Raw genomic sequence first — 12,452 nt, 5'->3', positions numbered from 1 at the left:
ATAAAAGGCAAAGAACAGACGACAAACACAAAAGGAGAAAAGGAACCCAGTGGGTCAATATTGTGGCAGCATTAATTGCAATGTTAATTATTCTGAGTACAACAGCCCATAGAAATTTGAATATTTTCCATTCTTTGTCTGCTGAAGTTTGAAGATCACTGGGAAGTTTTAAACTATAAATTACCGTATGTATATATTTGAAAGTAATTATGTCTGTATTCATGTCTGATCTGTTTTATAATACGCATCCAATAATTACTGACTTTGTAGCTTTCTTCTAGATCATGAAAATACAAGATGCACCCTCAAGTAACAGCACTGGTAAATCCTAGCTGACTGTCGAACAAGAGGTATGTTCCAGATGTTTCAGGATGCCCCAAAGCTTGTGATAGCCAAGGGGAGGATAGATTATTTGAGGCGAGGCATAGTGACCACTTCCGTAGAAGTAATGCATAATGTTGATTTTAGCTGCCTGAGGAAACTGATCACCTTGAATCGAGTAGGGGTACATCACTTGCCTTGATCAAGAATACTGCAATGCATTTGAAATGTCAGCAATCTGTAAATGAGATACAATAGATAGAATCTTCTCATCAATCCCAATTCTTCTACATTCATTTTTGTTAAGCTCCTAGCTAGCTTGATTTTGATTCCTCAGGAGGGCAGGCTTCTACACACAAGGTGTCATCTTGACAGATATTTCCTCTCTACGTGGGAGGTATGGTTAAAAAAACCTAAATAGTAATTTAAGGGCTGTGGAAGCTTCACGTTTCATATTATTGATTTAACACTCCATCTACATAATGTACCGGTTAGCATTATAAACTCCCGTTCTCGGGGGCCCGGGCTTGATTCCTGGTACTGTTAAAATTTAAGATTGGCAAGAGGGCTGGTATGTGGTTAAATGTGTACAGTAAAACATCGCTGTAACGAATGCCAATGTAACAAAATGTTCAGAATTGCACAATTTTTTTAAGCCACCTTCCCTTTTTCCTATTTAATGTGTTTTAAAATAGTTCATTTTAATGAGTTTTGAACTTTCAGCATAACAAATTAATATTTAGCCCTTTTGCCTATTATTAGCCAACGGCCGTAGCCGTGTTGAAACACTGGATCCCGTGAGACCTCCGAAGTTAAGAAACATTGGGCGTGGTCAGGGGTTGGATGGGTTGCCACGCGCTGTTGGTGGGGGGGTAAGGGAATGGAGGAGCGGAAAGGAACTGGCCACCCTACCGCACGTAAACTCCGGCTCAGGAACACCTCTGCGGAGGTTCGGACCTGCCTTTGGGCAGAATAACCCTTACCTTACCTATTATTCTTATTCTTCTTCTTCTTCTTCTTCTTCTTCTTCTTCTTATTATTATTATTATTATTATTATTATTATTATGCTTTCACAGCCGCACTGGACCACTGTAGTCAATTTCTGTCCAGTCTTCTATGATATTTTATGTTTTTTTCTTTTCTGATCTTCCAGCATTTCTTCATTCTCTCTGATCTTCGTTGTCGTTCTTCTTCTGAAAATACCCTTTTAGTTGTTTCTCTTTTATCACATTTTGGTAGGAATCTAACTTTACTATTCTTCAATTTATTTACTTTGTTTGATTTATTCTTTAAATCCTCCACTGTTATGTCTAATTCTTTCATATCTCCTTTTATTTCTTTTATCCAGACAGGTTGTTGCTTTTGTTTCCAAAGCTTTTCCAAAATTCTGCATATTAACCTGTCTTGAGGTGTTCTCAACAGATGACCAAAGAATGATATTCTCTTCTTTCTCATGAAATCCGTTATAGGTTCTATTTCCTGATATACTACTGATTTTGCAATGATACGCCATTCTCCTTCTTTTTGGTACTTCTTATTAATGCATGTTCTTACTATTCTTCTTTCTATTTTTAAAATTTTGTCTATGTTATTCTTTTGCTTTAGTTTATATAATGTTTCACTTCCGTAAGTTATTTCAGGTTGGACTACAGTCTTATAATGTTTCAATTTTGTATTTATTGACAAACATTTCTTGTTGTATGTATTTCTGGTTACTTTTTGGGCTCTTGATAATTTATTCGTTCTCTCTGTCCAAGAAATTTTTTCATTTAAGTTGTATGTTATAGTTTCTCCAAGGTATTTAAACTGTTTTACAATTTCTATTTCTTTCTCACATATCAGAACACTGCTTATTAAAAGGGGATCTATTGCCATTATTTTAATTTTTTCAAATGAAATTCTTAATCCTATTTTTCCAGCAATAGTTTGGAGACTTGTGATTTAATTCCGAGCTTCATTAAGGTTATTAGCTAGTAGTGCCAGATCATCTGCAAATCTGAAGCAATTTAGGTTAATTTCATCTTTAGCATATCCAATTTTTATATTTTTGTTATTGTCTTTATACCATTCTCTCAACAAGTATTCCAGAGTACAATTAAACAAAAGTGGTGATAGTGCATCACCTTGTCTTAGTCCTGTTCTGATCATGAATGCTTTGGATAATTCTCCTCTAAACTCCACCTTTGATTTAGTGTTTGTTAACGTTAAGCTTATCATTTTAACTGATTTATGATGTAATCCAAAATTTTGTAATATTTTTAATACTGAAGGTCAGTGAATGCAATCATAAGCTTTCTGAAAGTCTACGAAAGTGATAATCATTTGTTTCTGTCTTCTTTTGTAGATGTCCATTAACAATTTTAGTGTTATGATTTGACCTGGACAACTACGCCATGGTCGAAATCCTCGCTGGTACTCCCCTAATTCTTTTTCCAGTTGATATTTGCACCGATTGTAAATTATTCTCAAGAATATTTTATAAGTACAATCCAGGAGTGATATTCCTCTATAGTTATCAGGATTTGTTCTATCTCCTTTTTTGTGTAAAGGGTGGATTATTGCAGTTGTCCAATGGTCCAGTAATTTTTCATCATTCTAAATTTTAATCAAGCATTGGTGAAGTGATTCTCTAATTGATTCTGCTGCATTTTTCCCCAACTCAGCAAATGTTTGGTCTTTCCCACAAGCTTTTTGATTTTTCAGTTCTTTAATGACTTGATTAACTTCATCAAAGATGGGTGGATCGATATTTTCTGGTGGAGTTTTAATGGGCATGTCTGTGTTTATATCAAGTAGTTCTTTTGGCTCTTCACAATTCAATAATTTACTGAATGTGTCTGCTAGAATTTGTGTATTATCTTTATTATTATTATTATTATTATTATTATTATTATTATTATTATTATTATTATTATTATTATTATGTGCCATCTCTCCGTTCTTATCTTTTAGCATAAGTGTTGGCGGTTCATATTTTTGAAGTTGTTTACTAAATATTTTATAGTAATCCCTAGAATTGGTCTTTTTGTGATCTATTTCTATTTGTTGAATAATGCTCTTTTGATGTTGCCTATATTTAACTTTTTTTTAATAGTTGAAATTCCTGCCTACTGCCATTTCTTGATGGATGCAGTACTTGTGCATCAGTCTCTGCCAGAGTAAAGTGTAGCTTCCACGAAAGTCCCAGTCTCATCCATGGCTGTGACAATATGGAAGCTGCTGGGGTATGGGTAGTGGTGAGTAATGGCATTCGGGGCATAACTAGTGTGTCCGTTCATTATGAAAAGTTAGCTCATATGGTCAATTGTGCTGCAATAGCACTTTCTGGCCCAGTGAGGAAAGCAATGGCAAACTACCTCACTCCTTGTCTTGTCTAGTACGCCTCATTATGGTGCCGACATCGGTTGTTTCAGTTTCCTTATAACCGTATAAACTTTGGTGTTGCTATTTGAGGATCCAACCAGCCTCTGGGCTGATGGCCTGACAGAAAGACAGACAGACAATTAAAATTCATCCTGTTTTAATTCCCCGGCATGTTGCCCAACGCATACCTATGCAGGTAATACCAGACAACACACTCAATAGTTGGCCATACACGGACAGATTTTGTCGCAGGCCTCGCCTTTGGGGCCAGATCTGACAGACCGCCTGCGAGGCGTGACCTTCAGAGACCTGGCCTGCTGCTTGCCATCAACTGTGACACCAAGCCTGTGGTGTTGTGCAACATAATCTGTCAACATTCCAGACCCTCCCGTTAATGGAATGATCCCTTTGTTCTCGGCAGGCCAAGCCTCATCCGCTGGCCTTTCAAACTAGTTTGAAATCCTTGCCGGTCGGGTCTGCCGTACTTAGAACTGTGCAATGGACATCAAAGCAGGCAGTGTCGAGAGGGAAAAAAAAAATGCTGTTGCGGCTCTTGGAATGTGCATTTTGCTATATGTTATGCTTGTTGTTTTAAGGGGCCTAACATCGAAGGTCATCGGCCCCTGCTATATGTTAAATCATGCAAACAGAAAAATCGATTGAAGTGGATGAAATCATGGATAGGAGACCAAGACAGCTTTAGTCACGAGTCTGACACGACACCTGAGAGAAAATGAACCGGACGATTACAAGAATTACAGCGATTGTGATATGCTGTTGGGTAAGCACGTACCAGGCGAGTTGGCCGTGCGGTCGGGGTACGCGGCTGTGAGCTTGCATCCGGGAGATAGTGGGTTCGAATCCCACTGTCGGCAGCCCTGAGGATGGTTTTCCGTAATTTCCCATTTTCACACCAGGCAAATGCTGGGGCTGTACCATAATTAAGTCCACGACCGCTTACTTCCAACTCTTAGCCCTTCCCTATCCCATTGTCGCCATAAGACCTATCTGTGTCGGTGCGGCGTAAAGCTACTAGTAAAAAAATTACTTGTTTTGCATAGCTATTATTGGATAACAGTCTTACTGTGGATACTGTAGCTTCTAAGCTGAAGAAGGAGGATACTGAAGAATGTTTTAATTGTCAGAGACACGGCCGCTCTTTGTACATTTCAATAAATTTCTCCAGCAGTGCCCTTGTCCACTCCATGCTTTCCTTACAAGAGGCTTCATCTGTGAGGCGAGGTCTTTCCGTTGAGGCGCTGACAACAGGTCTCGCCTGTAGCAGATAACGCCTTGAACTGTTCTCGCTCACTAACGAGCAGTCCTAGTCTTTTGGAACGCGTCACAAAAGGCCTCGTCTGTCACAATTCCTTTCCGCGTATGGCCAGCTATTACAACACACAGCCGATTACAAATATCAGGGGAAGGTAGGCAAACTGCATGATAAATCTGATTGGCGGGTTGCCTAGCCAACAGCAAGTGAAGGTTATGATGCCTTTCTTAAAGCAAATTTATTTTTTAAATTCAGTTATGGAGAACATCATTATGTACGATTAATTTCTTGTAAATAAAGCACAAATTAAAGGCAGTTTCCTGTGTAATACTGCCGAGGTGAGGGACATTAATGGGAGCAATGCAGATGTCCAGTGCTGCATAGAGTTCACTGAAAGAAGAGGTTAATGCAAACTGCTTTAGAAAAGCTGAAATGTTTTGTGCAGAAGACAACATCACAGAAAGTGAAGTGTTGCATGATGCGGTAACAGAGGAAAACTCAAAGTGCGAATCTTGACTACTACATTAATGTGGACTGTGATGTGTTGGTGCAAAAAGAAATCACTGATGATGAAATTGTGGCAGAAATTATGAGTGATGGAAATCCACGTGAATTTGAGGTGGAAGAGGAAAATGTCCCTCAAAGTGATTGGCAGAGTTTGACTCTTGTGCAGGCAAGAAACATGGAGTGAAGTCTTCAAAATTTTCTCCTGTCATGAAGTGATTTGCCAGAATCTGTCTTAAATTCACGTGACATGGTTGGTGAATATATCTTGAATGTTCTTTTGTGTCATTATTTCGTTCATACGCTCCTGTTTGTGTTTTTCAACCTCCTGCGTTGCCAAGTCCATTCTCGCCAACAAATCCTCCAAGGTTACTGCGATAATACTTCTTTAAGATATGACAGCGCAGCTGTTTTTCATCACCAAATTTCCATGTTTCATTAATGACTTTAAATTTCCCAGCTTCAATAATATTACGTTACACATATCAAAGAAATATGGTTCAACAACTCGCCATTTAGAAGCTGCCTAAGAAACTAAATTCATGTTTTTATAAAGTCACGATGACCTTTTTGGGCTCAAAGCTATTTGTAAGACATCAACACATAACCATATTTACACCATATCTCCGACTTGAGGCTCATATATACTGAAACTGAGGTTTATACGCTCCTAACCTTTGATAATGATGCAACTATCGTTATACAATTTCACTAGAGACTGAGGTTATCTTGTGTACCTAATTTATTCTAAACAAACAAATATCTAACTGACAGTCTATCCAGATTTCTTGTACAAAACAAATCCTAGGCTCTGCCTGTGTCGATTTATATCTAATGGATATAACATCGTCCACTTATATCTCATGTGTGAGAAAACATTTCACTGTTCACAAACTCGAGTCGAGTTACTCAATTAATTTGACACGCCTTAATTATCGGCTAAATAGTTCTCATTCACTTCCTATCTAATATAAAACTTTACATTACTTCACTGTCGATTTATACCGAACGTGATCTCTCGTATCTAGGATTTACTGATCTCTCTAAACACTTGATTTCAACAGAAACCTCGCCCTTTCATATTCGCATACCAAACACATGTAGTATCGAATATCGGACTTTTAGACACAACACTGCCTACTACATTGGGTTGCCAGATTTCATGACACTGTCTGGGCATCGAACAAGAGACCAAACTTCACCATTTTTAATGCACCAGGTTCGAAGTTACCTATCCTACTTTAAAACTGAAATGCCTGACATGTTGCCAACAAACAACTGCAAATGCCTGCCATTTGGGTATCATCTGTGGTTACTCCCAGACTTTGAACCAATAATATTACATGGAATTGGAGTTGCATTACATACAATGCTAAAAAGAGAAAAATGTTCCACCTTTTCAATACAATAACACTGTTGCACAAATCAATGTAGCAACATATTTAATTTATTAAGGGACCGGTTTTGACATCTGTCCATGTCATCATCAGCCTACACAAAAATGGCACGAAGTCAACACAATTGTAACACTTATGACACTTTTCTTGAATTAAAAATAGAAGTTCATGAAGAGGTTCTTGAGCACTCTTGCTGATCTTGAGGTTAAAAAAATGATGCAGTATAGTTCATAATTGTTGTTATTCAAGGAATAAAATTTTGTCGCTAGGTAACAAATGATATGATTTTGTTTTAGTACTTCAAAAGGTGGATAGTGGTATATATAAAAACTCTTAGAATATGAGACTATTAGTACTGATATGGATTTTTTGAGATCTAAGGAAAAGAAAAGAAATTAAAAATAAGAAATAGAAAAATGAAAATGGTAAGGTAAGTATTATTATGAGGCTCACATTAATTTAGCCTTGTCGTGAAGTACAAGAGGAAGAAAGAACTGAAATTTGAATATAGGTAGGGGATAGGAGGGGGTTAGGGAGTAAGGGAAGTAGTTTAAGGTGGGTCATGGGGGTGTTGTGGTAAGAGCAAGTAGTGTGAGAAGGTGTTGTGTATTACGTGGAAGATTGAACACCTACTGGTCAACTTGAAGCTTCTGAAAACTAAAATAAGGAAGTCAAAAAGAATGTTCGGTTTTTCAGAAAAATCGTTAAGGTTTTGGTTAGGATTAAAATATTGATCAAGGTGTATTAAACAATTTTCAGTGATATAAAGAAGAGGGCCTTTGTTTAGGGTACTGATAATTTCAATGTCTTGGTCTAACGTAGTGAAATGATGTTTTACGTCTTGCATGTGTTGCCCTATTGCTAAGAATTTATTTTATCTTATCGCGTTAACATGTTCTGAATATCTAATTTTGAAGCTGCGTCCAGTTTGTCCAATGTAAGAAGAATCACAGGTGTTGCATTTAAAACAGTATACGCCAGACTTTGAAAATATATTAGTTCTGTTTATAGATTTGGAGTTATAAAATACATCCATGTTTCTATTGTTAGTTCGAAAGGAAATTTTGGAATTATGTTTTTTGAAAATATTGGCAATGCAGTAGACGTTTTCATTGAAAGTGAAGGTAGAGTAAGCAGCTGGTTTAGGATTGTCATTTGATAGTGTTGTATTTGATCGGTGTTTAAATTTATTGATTATTCGTTCAATAAAAAATCTGGTGTAACCATTAAATTTAGCGATGGAACGTATGATATTAAGTTCTTTATTTAAATTTTCTTTAGATAAAGGTATTTTGAAAGCACGGTTAACCATACTGTTGTAAGTGGCACATTTATGTGATTGTGTTGTCTTATGGTAGTACCTGTTTGTGTGGGTTTCCTATAAATCATATAAGATGAAGAATAAGGTAATCTGCTAATTGTTGTATCTAGAAAATTGACTGAACTGTTGGATTCAGTTTCAAGTGTAAATTTAATATGAGGATCAATCTTGTTGAGATTATTAAGAGTAGAGGATGCATTAATAATCCTATCATCTAGAATTACCCATGTATCATCCACATATCTTGCCCAAAAAAGTATATTCTTGAAATTATCGTTGTTATCAATAAAATTGTGTTCCAGAAAATCTAAGTATATCTCTGCCAAGTGTTACAATTGTGTTGACTTCTTGCCATTTTTGTGTAGGCTGATGATGACATGGACAGATGTCGAAACCGGTCCCTTAATAAATTAAATATGTTGCTACACTGATTCGTGCAACAGTGTTATTGTATTGAAAAGGTGGAACATTTTTCTCTTTTTAGCATTGTAACTATTAGTTCAATACGGATCAGTTATGAAGTTTTTAACTTTAAATGATGTTGCATTACATAGCTTGGAAAGTGTGAACCGAATCGTTAAATTCTTATGTCTGTTGCCTGTAGGCTTGATCTAAAACCGTCCATTATATGCACAGGTAATAATCGGTATACTAGTAATTTGTCAGAATAACATATTTACATTCCGAAAAAACGGATACAATGAAATTAAACACTTGTTCAGGGCTAGCCCTAGTTTTCCCTTCCAAAATAACACAGATTCTAATAATGGGCGCGTTCCCATTGGCAAGCAGATCAGGATAAATCTGCTTCCCTCTAGTAGTCATGCAGGCTAAAGTATCCCCTTGACTCAACACAAGACATCGTCACAAACAAACAAACAAACAAACAAACAAACAAACAAACAAACAAACAAACAAACAAACAAAATAAGACAAGAAAAAATATAAACAGCACACAGTAAAGATATGAAAACACCTGTAAATAAAACAAATACACTGGGAACGATAGAGTTGTCGGGAATCTATCTTGACATATCCAGGCTCCGTAGACACGTGTTTCAACAAGACACCACTTTGATGTAAACCCCCAAGTGGCTTAGACGATAGCTGTAAAACGACAACATTTAAATGACCAGGACAGGCTTACAGTGGTTCTTGGAAAACAGCAGGAGGACACATAAATACTTTCTCTCTCAATGGGCTAGCAGCACTCAGCTGGCGAAGGGCTACCTGATGGGGCAACAAACAATAGATTGGGACCAAGGCTGAACGTTATCTCTGCAGCAATGTACAAAATCTCTCTTACAATATTTTCGCTCAGCCAAAGCATTCTCAAGCTAATTCGCTGGCTGGCTCCTTTCCACAATAAAATCAGCGCTCCCAGTCTATATATATAATGGCTTAGTCACCTATCTCGCATAAATTTAGCCCATATGAGCATTTCATGGCCTCTTCATCCTATCACACAACATATCATAGGTTCAACACCCTAGTGTTCCTTGAACTCGCCTGCCCCGAAAATCGAACATCTTGATCTAATTTCAACGATGAATGAAGTACTGTCACATAACTCACAACAGCTGAAATCTTCATGCTACATGCATAGAAATACATCCTCTTCTAATGATATCTCTAAACTGTTTTATAACACACGCAACGCTGATGGCATACAGCCTAATTAATAAAGTAAAGACTCTACCCAACACCTCTATCAAAATCAAACCCCATGGGAATAAAATACACTGAAATAAAGAAAACAAAGAAACACACACCTACAACTGACCTGATTTACCCATTATCCCACCTAATTAAAATATATACAGATTGCACAGGGCATGAGCATGCATTACAGTCCCGTATGCATTTACTCTTATTAAAATTCATCAAAACAAATGCCACTCTGGCTGACATTAAATCAATTACTATTGAACTAGAAAGTTGCCTAGCCCATCATCACTGCACAGATCAAGGCTGAATGGTCTTCCTGTCGAATCCAGGGGATGCCATGGTTGCCTTTTGCTTGATCCTGGAGTAGTCTGCAATGATGCTAAATGTTATGGACTTCGGCTTCTCCGCTTAGCATGACCGTACACAAGATCTCGACCTTACTGTTAGACTATAATTTGCTTAGCCTACACACAAATATTAGTCCGGTTTGTGCGTCATTAATGTACGGGAACTTGCCCGGTCAAAATCAGTCCTTCTCAGTGGTAAATATATATGCAGAACGCACATGTTACTTCGTGACTTGCGAACACATATTAACAGTTTGTGCTACTTAATAGCATAATTATTTCTTGTGAGCACACTCACAGTTACCGAGTACTAATCTTAAGAGACTCACAAATTAAATGTATTTAGCAAGATTTGCACATTACGCCAGGCCGCACTCGGCATTTCTTTAAACCAATAGAGAACTCATGGTCTCTCATTTTTCAAAGTCTCACAGTGATAATATTAAACAAGTCTGAGCAACACATACATGACATTCACAAAAAATGAATGAGAAAACAGAATGACATGAATGAGTAGAACAGACTAAGTAAAACAGAATGAGTAGAATGGAACGAGAAAGCTAACCACTCCAGGCCAGCTTATATAGCCTTGAGGTGATGCCGCCAGCGAGGTGATTCCCCAACAAACACTGAGCCTTTATTTATAACAGGCGAGCTCGTGTCAACGGTCTTTCTTTCAAATGAGCATTACTTTCAATTTAGCACAAGTACTCACTATTATTGGCTCCAAGCCTATGATAATTCTATATTCAATTTTGTATGTAGTAGGACCTCTGGAATCTCACTCAGTAACGGAAATAATGACTTGATCTCCAATGATCCCAGCCCTGGGATAGCGATACAACTGATACAACTGTTGTGTGGTTCCCCACATTAAAATATCCTCCCCTCCAGCTAGTGGCCGTTTAACTCTATGTTCAAATTGGGGCTGCATGACTGAATTCACGGTTAACGGCTCAATTCAAACTCTAGAAGTCCATTCCTACCGGTTCGATACGGGATTCACATGACCTAGGATAGAGCCTTCCAGGGTTCCTGTCTTTGTCCCCAACGACACAATGATATATTAAATAAAATTATGCCACAGTGTTCTGATAAATATAACGAGGTATATCGTGATATGGCTCAATATCATTGCCTAGTGTCCATCTCACATTATCAAGGTCATTTTGCAGTTGCTCACAATCTTGTAACTTATTTATTACCATTCTCTGTACAGAATAATGTCATCTGCAAAAAGCCTTATCTCTGATTCCACTTCTTTACTCATATCATTGATATATATAAGAAAGCATAAAGGTCCATAATACTGCCTTGAGGAATTCCCCTCTTAGTTATCACAGGGTCAGATAAAGCTTCGCCTACTCTAATTCTCTGAGTTCTATTTTCTAGAAATATAGCAGCCCATTCAGTCACTCTTTTTTCTAGTCCAATTGCATTTTTGCCAGTAGTCTCCCATGATCTACCCTATCAAATGCCTTAGATAGGTCAATCACGATACAGTCAATTTGACCTCCTCAATCCAGGATATATGCTATATCTTGCTGGAATCCTATAAGTTGAGCTTCAGTGTTATAATCCTTCCTAAACCTAAACTGCATTCTATCAAACCAGTTATTCATTTTGCAAACATGTATAATATAATCAGAAAGAATGCTTTCCCAAAGCTTACATGCAATGCATGTCAAACTGACTGGCCTGTAATTTTCAGCTTTATTCCATCACAATTTCCTTTATACACAGGGGCTACTATAGCAACTCTCCATTCATTTGGTATAGCTCCTTCAAGCAAACAATAATCAAATAAGTACTTCAGATATGGTACTATATCCCAATCCATAGTCTTTAGTATATCCCCAGAAATTTTATCAATTCCAGCCGCTTTTCTAGTTTTCAACTTTTGTACCTTACTGTAAATGTCATTGTTATCATAGGTAAATTTTAATACATCTTTAGTGTCAGTCACCTCCTCTATTTGGACATTATCCTTGTAATCAACAATCGTTACATACTGCTGACTGAATACTTCTGCCTTTTGAAGATTCTCGCATAAACACTCCCCTTGTTCATTAATGATTCCTGGAATGTCCTTCTTGGAACCTGTTTTGTCAGCATTATATATCTGACCTTTTGTCAATCCTTCACTGATCTGAACTAGCCTTGAAGTCCTTTCCATCATCCACTAACTTTGTAGCCAATAATTTAGCCTCTTCTTGAATTATAGGACCGGATAACGGTTTCTGCTTTTCTGAGCAAT

General features: G+C 37.4%; 1 protein-coding gene across 1 annotated transcript in view; it reads right to left on the bottom strand.

The window, feature by feature from the left end:
* The window catches only part of LOC136858306 (FAST kinase domain-containing protein 4), a 170,652-nt gene that overhangs the window by 103,622 nt on the left and 54,578 nt on the right, over nucleotides 1–12,452 (bottom strand). The window lies entirely within an intron of this gene.

The sequence above is a fragment of the Anabrus simplex genome, chromosome 1 (assembly GCF_040414725.1).
Source record: "Anabrus simplex isolate iqAnaSimp1 chromosome 1, ASM4041472v1, whole genome shotgun sequence".
Classification (NCBI taxonomy): Eukaryota; Metazoa; Arthropoda; class Insecta; order Orthoptera; family Tettigoniidae; genus Anabrus; species Anabrus simplex.
Note: the sequence above shows the minus strand (reverse complement) of the source record. Positions and strands in the feature narration are given on the sequence as shown.